Raw genomic sequence first — 6,681 nt, forward strand, 5'->3', positions numbered from 1 at the left:
TTTTTTAATTCACTGATTAAGACAATACAAGTTGTGCTCATTTCAATATTAAGAAATGAAAAGCTCCCTTGAGACTTTCTCTTGCCCTAGGGCAGGTTACATCTGTCAACTGCAAAGAGGCTGACCAGCTTGCAAGCAGAAATTCTCCCTTGGGCTGCAATATGTCTAACCTCACACTATATTGGCTGAGGCTAAGAATTCATGATTGGGTTTTTTATTATTATTATATTCAAAGGAAACTAAAAATAAGACTAAAAAATAAAATAGGGGCTATATGAGCAAATGCACTCCAGATACAGTTGGCTGTGATGCGTTAGCTCCCTGCTCCACATGGTTAAGGATATGCGGTGAAGCTCAAGACAGAGAGAAAAGAAGCTTTTGTCAGTTTCCTCTAAAGCTTAGAAACGACATGGTGTGAACACACAGAGGACGACCCACAAAAGGCTGTTTTCCTGTGATACTGTCAGCGTGACGTCTCAAAGCTGCAGGTGATAGCATGCCTGGCATTCTAGCAGTTTCAGCACCAGCATCTCAACTTCCAAGCAGGCATCATCGGAGGACTCTGGCCTCTTTGGTTCTTCTAATTGCCAAGAGAACAACAAAGAGGAAAAGGAAAACCTGCGTGGAGGTCAGATGGAGGGTCTCATTCGGGCTGTTTAAGCTGCTTAGCAATGAAGTACAGTCAGGATTTTTTTGAAAGGAGGAAGGAAGGACGAGAAGGAGGGAGGGAGAAAGGAAAAATGGGTGTGGGGGAGGAGAATCCAAAATAGGCCATAGGTGTTCTTTGCCAAAGCATAATTTTCCTTTTCGTCAGGCTCAGAACCAGTGGAAGAACTGGAACTCCCTCAAGAACATAAGCTAATTATACAATTCAAATTTGCATATAATTGGCATGCTTTCCAGTTAAGACAATAAAAATCCATGTTAACTGGAGTTACAAAAATGGCACTCGACACTGAAAGCAGCACTGTGCATCTCTAAGTATCAAACACTCCTTAGAATATCTCCAGGAGTTCTCCAGGAGATCATGTTTGCATAGAGGTTAGGGACAAGAGGGGCCTGGGCTCTTCTCCTGGCTCTGCCAAACAGCATGACCTTGAGGAGCCGACCTTGAGGCTTGGCCTTCCCTTCTGTAAAAGGGGGATAGGGGATAAGATATCTACCTCTCAGTGCTGTTTTGAGGAACAGATGAAATCGTATATTTGAAATAATACATCACATGGATTCTATTTCAGGAGCACTGCTCAAAACTGTGTTGGTTATTTTTGCGACGTGGTGGAATGTCACACTGTGGGAATTATGAGGTGGCGGGGGTTATGCCCAGAGAAGTGGGAGCGTCACGGCCTGGCCACCTGCACCCTGTTCCACCCCTTCCTGTCCTCCACCAGCACCCCCAAACAAGTGACTTGGGTTCTTCACAGGCCGCCCAGATACTTGGTCCTTTGAAGACCTAGCCTGTGGCCGGACTTTCCCTACGTGAGTATTGGTGGCTCCTGGTCAAGTGTCGCTGCCACACATGCATACTCCATGTCACAATGTCACAAACCCACAGCAATGGATGGAACCATGGGAAGACCACTATGGGAAGACCCTGGACACAGGCCTCGGAGGATCACCTTTTTCCTTTGACTTACTCTATGAAGAAATATCTTTTTTAAAAAAATAGAAAGAGAAGGTCTTGCTCTGTATCTGTAACCCAGGGTGGAGTGCAGTGACACCATGATACCTCACTGCTGCCTTAAACTCTTGGGCTCCAGCGATCCTCCTGCCTCAGCCTCCCAAGTAGCTGGGACTAGAGGCATGTGCCACCCATGCCAGGCTAATTCTTTTTATTTTCTGTAGAGACAGGGTCTCACTATATTGCCCAGGCTGGTCTCGAACTCCTAGCCTTAAGTGATCCTTCCAAAGCACTGACATTACAGGCATGGGCTGCTGTGCCCAGCTTCTATGAAGAAATATCTTGATTGAGTCTATTAAATTGACTCAAGTGAAAGTCCTGTGTTTCTGGGAGACAAGGACAAGCATGTGCATGTTGAGGCGGGCGGGGAGGGCCTAGGAGCTGACGCCACTTATGCATTCACCCTGTGCCACGCTGCCCTGCGTGCTCTACACATGCTGTCTGACGTTATCCTCATCACGTCCCCTCTAAGAACACAGTATTATCCGCTGCATTTGGTAAGAGTGCTTAGCAAAGGAGAGGAGAGGCAGTATTTCAACCCAGGCAGCCTGACCCTGGAGCCATGGTTCTCAACCACTCACCAAAGCTGCCATCTTAACTAAAAAGAACTCCATGTCCCCATGTGACAAGAGACCTTATGTGATCTCCTTTCTCATGAGGGGAGAGATGAACTTCATTTAAAAACAAACGGCCCACAAGCATATGAAAAAGTGCTCATCGTCACTAGTCATCAGAGAAATGCAAACCAAAGGCACAATGAGATATCATCTTACGCCAGTCAGAATGGCTATTATTAAAAGTCAAAAAAAAAAAAAAAACACAACAGATGCTGGCAAGGGTGCAGAGAAAAGGGAATGCTTACACTCTGCCGGTGGGAATGTAAATGAGCATGACCTCTACGGAAAACAGTACGGAGATTTCTCAAAGAACGAAAAATAGAACTGCCATTCAATCCAGCAATCCCACTGCTGGGCATCTGCCCAAAGGAAATCATTACATGAAAAAGACACCTGCACTCAGATGAGTATTACAGCACTATTCACTGTAGCAAAGCTATGGAATCAACCTAAGTGTCCATCAACAGAAGACTGGAAAAAGAAAATGTGGTGTATATGTACCATGGAATACTACTCAGCCATAAAAAAGAAGAACATAATGTCGTTTGCAGCAACATGGAGAGAACTGGAGGCCATTATCCTAAGTTAAATAACTCAGACACAGAAGGTCAAATACTGCATGTTCTCATTTACAGATGGGAGCTAAATATGCAAGAATATAATAGTTCTGGAGACTCAGAAGGGTGGGAGGGTGGGAGGGTGGGGGAGTGAGGGACGAGAAATTACTTGATGGGTACCGTGTACATTATTTGGGTATGATAACACTATAAAAAGCTCAGACTTCACCACTCCACAATGTATGCACGCAACAGAACTGCACTTGTGCCTCTCACATTTAAACAAATTTTAAAAATTAAAACCTGGATTTTTTAATGACCTATTCCTCTATTACTTATTTATTTAGAAATAGGGTGTTGCTCTGTCGCCCAGGCTGGATTGTAATGACATGCTCATGGCTCACTGCAGCCTTGATTCTGGGTTCAAGCGATCCCTCTGCCTCAGCCTCTTGGGTAGTTGGGGCTACAGGTATGTGCCACCAGGCCTGGCTAATTTCTTTTTTTTTTAATTTTTGGTAGAGACAGGGTTTCACCACATTGCCCAGGCTGGTCTTAAACTCCTGGGTTGAAGTGACCTGCCCGTCTCAGCCTCCCAAAGTGCTGAGATCACAAGCATGAGCCACTGCACCCGGCCCATGTTCCTCTTTAAATGTCACCATGCAGCTGTAAAGTCAGAGTGGTGCTAATGAATGAAGCTGAGAAGCTTGATTTTGCACATCGTGTCCCAGGGATGCGACCCTTTCTCCCCGGCCTGTGTTTCCGGCCAGTGAGCCTGTTCTGTCTGTGGTGACATAGTTGTCCTACGAGTGCTCCTGCTCTCGTGATTACCCTTGAAACAAAATTAGAATTTGGTGTTGAAGCTTGTCAGTTTTTTAATCGAAAGTCTAAGAAGTTTATACCTATTGGTTCTTCCCTGCAATCCTATTAACCCACTCAAAGATTCTGTGTATCACCAGCGTAGCTAAGATTGATGTGTTCCCTAATGAAATTCTCAGAATTGATACTTTATCAGGTTTCAGAATGTGATTACCAGGTAGAATAGGCATCACAATAAAAATGTAAAGAACAAGCAAGAATTTTGATGAAAATGTAAGCTATCCTATCATACTCCAGGTGCTGGGGTGTTTAGACCAACGACAACTCCTGCTGTGTGCCCCACCATTTCCTGGGATCCAGAATCTTCTCTTCTCTTGCCTATGGAATGCTGCTACTCACCACCCCACCCCAGAAATTCAAACACAGCCCGTGCAAACCCGGAGTCATTATCCTTCCTTTCCCAAAGCAGTTGGTCTTTGCTGTTCCCTCTCTTGGCACACAGCATCATTTGCTACCTGTCCTCCAGGCTACACATTTCATTGCCACCATCAACTTTCCCCATCCAACGTCCACAGTAAGTCCTAACTGTAAAACAAAGCTTGACAGTTCATCCAGAATGGTTCACGAATCCACCTCCACCCTCATCGCCACCTCCAAGGCTCAGCCATCACCCACCTTTGCCTGGACTGCTGCCACAACCCTCCACCTGCCCTTGCTGACTCATGTCATGACCCTAAAATCTACCTCACCCTGCTCAGGACCCAGGGGAGCTGATGAAAGTCTGATGGTGAGAACGTGGGCGTTTCACATCCACCTCTGGTTGTGAGATGCCAGTTCTTGTTCATCACATTTGCAAGAACACAAAGAAAATGTCACAGAGTCTAGGCCGGGCATGGTGGCTTGTGGCTATACTCCCAGCACTTCAGAAGGCCGAGGCGGGAAGATCACTTGAGTCCCAGAGTTCAAGATCAGCCTGGGTTACACATTGAACCTCATCTCTACAAAAAAATAAAAAAATTAGCCAAGTGTGGTGACACACACCTGTGGCCTCAGCTATTTGGGAGACTGAGATGGGAAGATTACACGAGCCCAGAAGGCTGAGGTCACAGGGAGCTGAGATCATGCCACTGCACTGTAGCCTGGTTGACAAAGTGAGGCCTGCTTCAAAAAAGAAAAGATCATGTCTGACAAGGCAAGACTCAGGGCCATCCTAGCATGGCCTCATCTTGGTTCCTGGGGCCTGGAAAGTGGCCCAAACAACATGATTTTTCAGAGATAAGGAAAACTGTACTCTTCAGAGAAATCAAAGGAACAAGCACAGAGCAGGGGAGATATGGCCTATCTGTGAAAACCCACCTTTTGTGTTTGAGAGCAGGCTGTCCATTTAACTTATGTCAGGAGGGAAAAGAGAGCAAGAGACTGGCCAGCACCAAGGAGATGCCTCTACCTCCAATACACCCAGGACTCTGTGGCCCCCATTCCTGTCTGCACCAGCACCCCAGATGTAACTCCCAGCTCGCCTATTCGTGAACATCCCCCACACCCGTCTCCCCTTCTTTGCTTTCACTACCTGCAAGGACACCCCACTTTCCTGCATGACCTTGCTCAAGTCACTTAGCCGTTCCGTACTTGAATTTGCTTATCTCTAAAATGAAAGTGACACTATCACCATGTAGAAGTGTTAGCTGAAAGGTCACATTCTTCAAGAAGCTAATGGTCTCATTTTCCAGATGAAGAATACAGGTTCAGAGAGGTTAGGGAACTCGCCCAAGGTCACACAGCCCACAAGATGCCATGACTGCAGGAGACCTCCCTCAGCCCACCACACTAGACTTTCTGCGAGACCACTGCTGTGAACACACACTCTCTCCTGCCACTGCCCAACACAAGTGTGTCAGCCTGGGAGCTGGATACAGGGAGAGTCACTCACGCTTCTCCCCGTACTGGGAAACAGCAGGAAAGAAGCTCTTTAGTTCCCACTCACAGGTTCTGACCCCATTAGCTCACGGAAAGCGCACTCACTGCAGTCAGCCCCACCCTGGAGGACACATGGTGAACAGTCAATCTCAGTCCCCTCTGCCCCTCGTGATCCATCACGTGTGTGTGTGCGAGCACATGTGAGCATGTGTGTGTGCACTGTGAGTACGGCATGTATGTGAACATGTGTGAAAACTATGTATGTGTGAGTACATGGATGCGTGTGAGCACATGTGTCTGTTATGTGTGAGCATGTGTGATTACATGTGTGAGCACATGGGTGTGAGCACGTGTGTCTGTGATATGTGTGAGCACATGGTGTGTGAGCATGTGTGTGATTATGTGAGTACATGGGTGTGGGCATGTGTGAGCATGTGTGTGTGCACTGTGAGTACGGCATGTATGTGAACATGTGTGAAAACTATGTATGTGTGAGTACATGGATGTGTGTGAGCACATGTGTCTGTTATGTGTGAGCATGTGTGATTACATGTGTGAGCACATGGTGTGTGAGCATGTGTGTGATTATGTAAGTACATGGGTGTGGGCATGTGTGAGCATGTGTGTGTGCACTGTGAGTACAGTGTGTATGTGAACAAGTGTGAATACTGTGTATGTGAGTATATGTGTGAGGACACTGATGTGTGTGAGCACGTGTGTGAGCATGTGTGTGATGACATGTGTGAGCACATGGGTGTGTGAGCATGTGTATGTGTGTGAGCACGTGGGGGTGTGTGAGCATGTGTGTATATTATGTGTGTGTGAGCACGTGGGGGTGTGTGAACACGCGTGTGTGTGACTGTGTGAGGACATGCGTGTGTATGCATTCTCCCTCCAAGGTCATCTCCAAGCCTCACCTCTCTGCTGCCACTCCCATCACACACTCTGGCACTCTGATCAGCATCCAGTGGTAAAGGTCTGCACTAAATAGTTATGGATATGGGATTCTTAGTAGTCCAAGTTCCAGAGGAAGGAAAATGACAGCTGAGGTGTCAGGGTAAAAAGAAGAAAAAAAAATGCCGGGCATGAAACTCAC

General features: G+C 46.7%; 1 protein-coding gene across 35 annotated transcripts in view; it reads right to left on the bottom strand.

The window, feature by feature from the left end:
* Positions 1-6,681, bottom strand: part of MSRA (methionine sulfoxide reductase A) — a 413,664-nt gene that overhangs the window by 64,639 nt on the left and 342,344 nt on the right. The gene's annotated exons all lie outside the window — the stretch shown is intronic.

This window comes from Macaca fascicularis, chromosome 8, assembly GCF_037993035.2.
Source record: "Macaca fascicularis isolate 582-1 chromosome 8, T2T-MFA8v1.1".
NCBI classification, from domain to species: domain Eukaryota; kingdom Metazoa; phylum Chordata; class Mammalia; order Primates; family Cercopithecidae; genus Macaca; species Macaca fascicularis.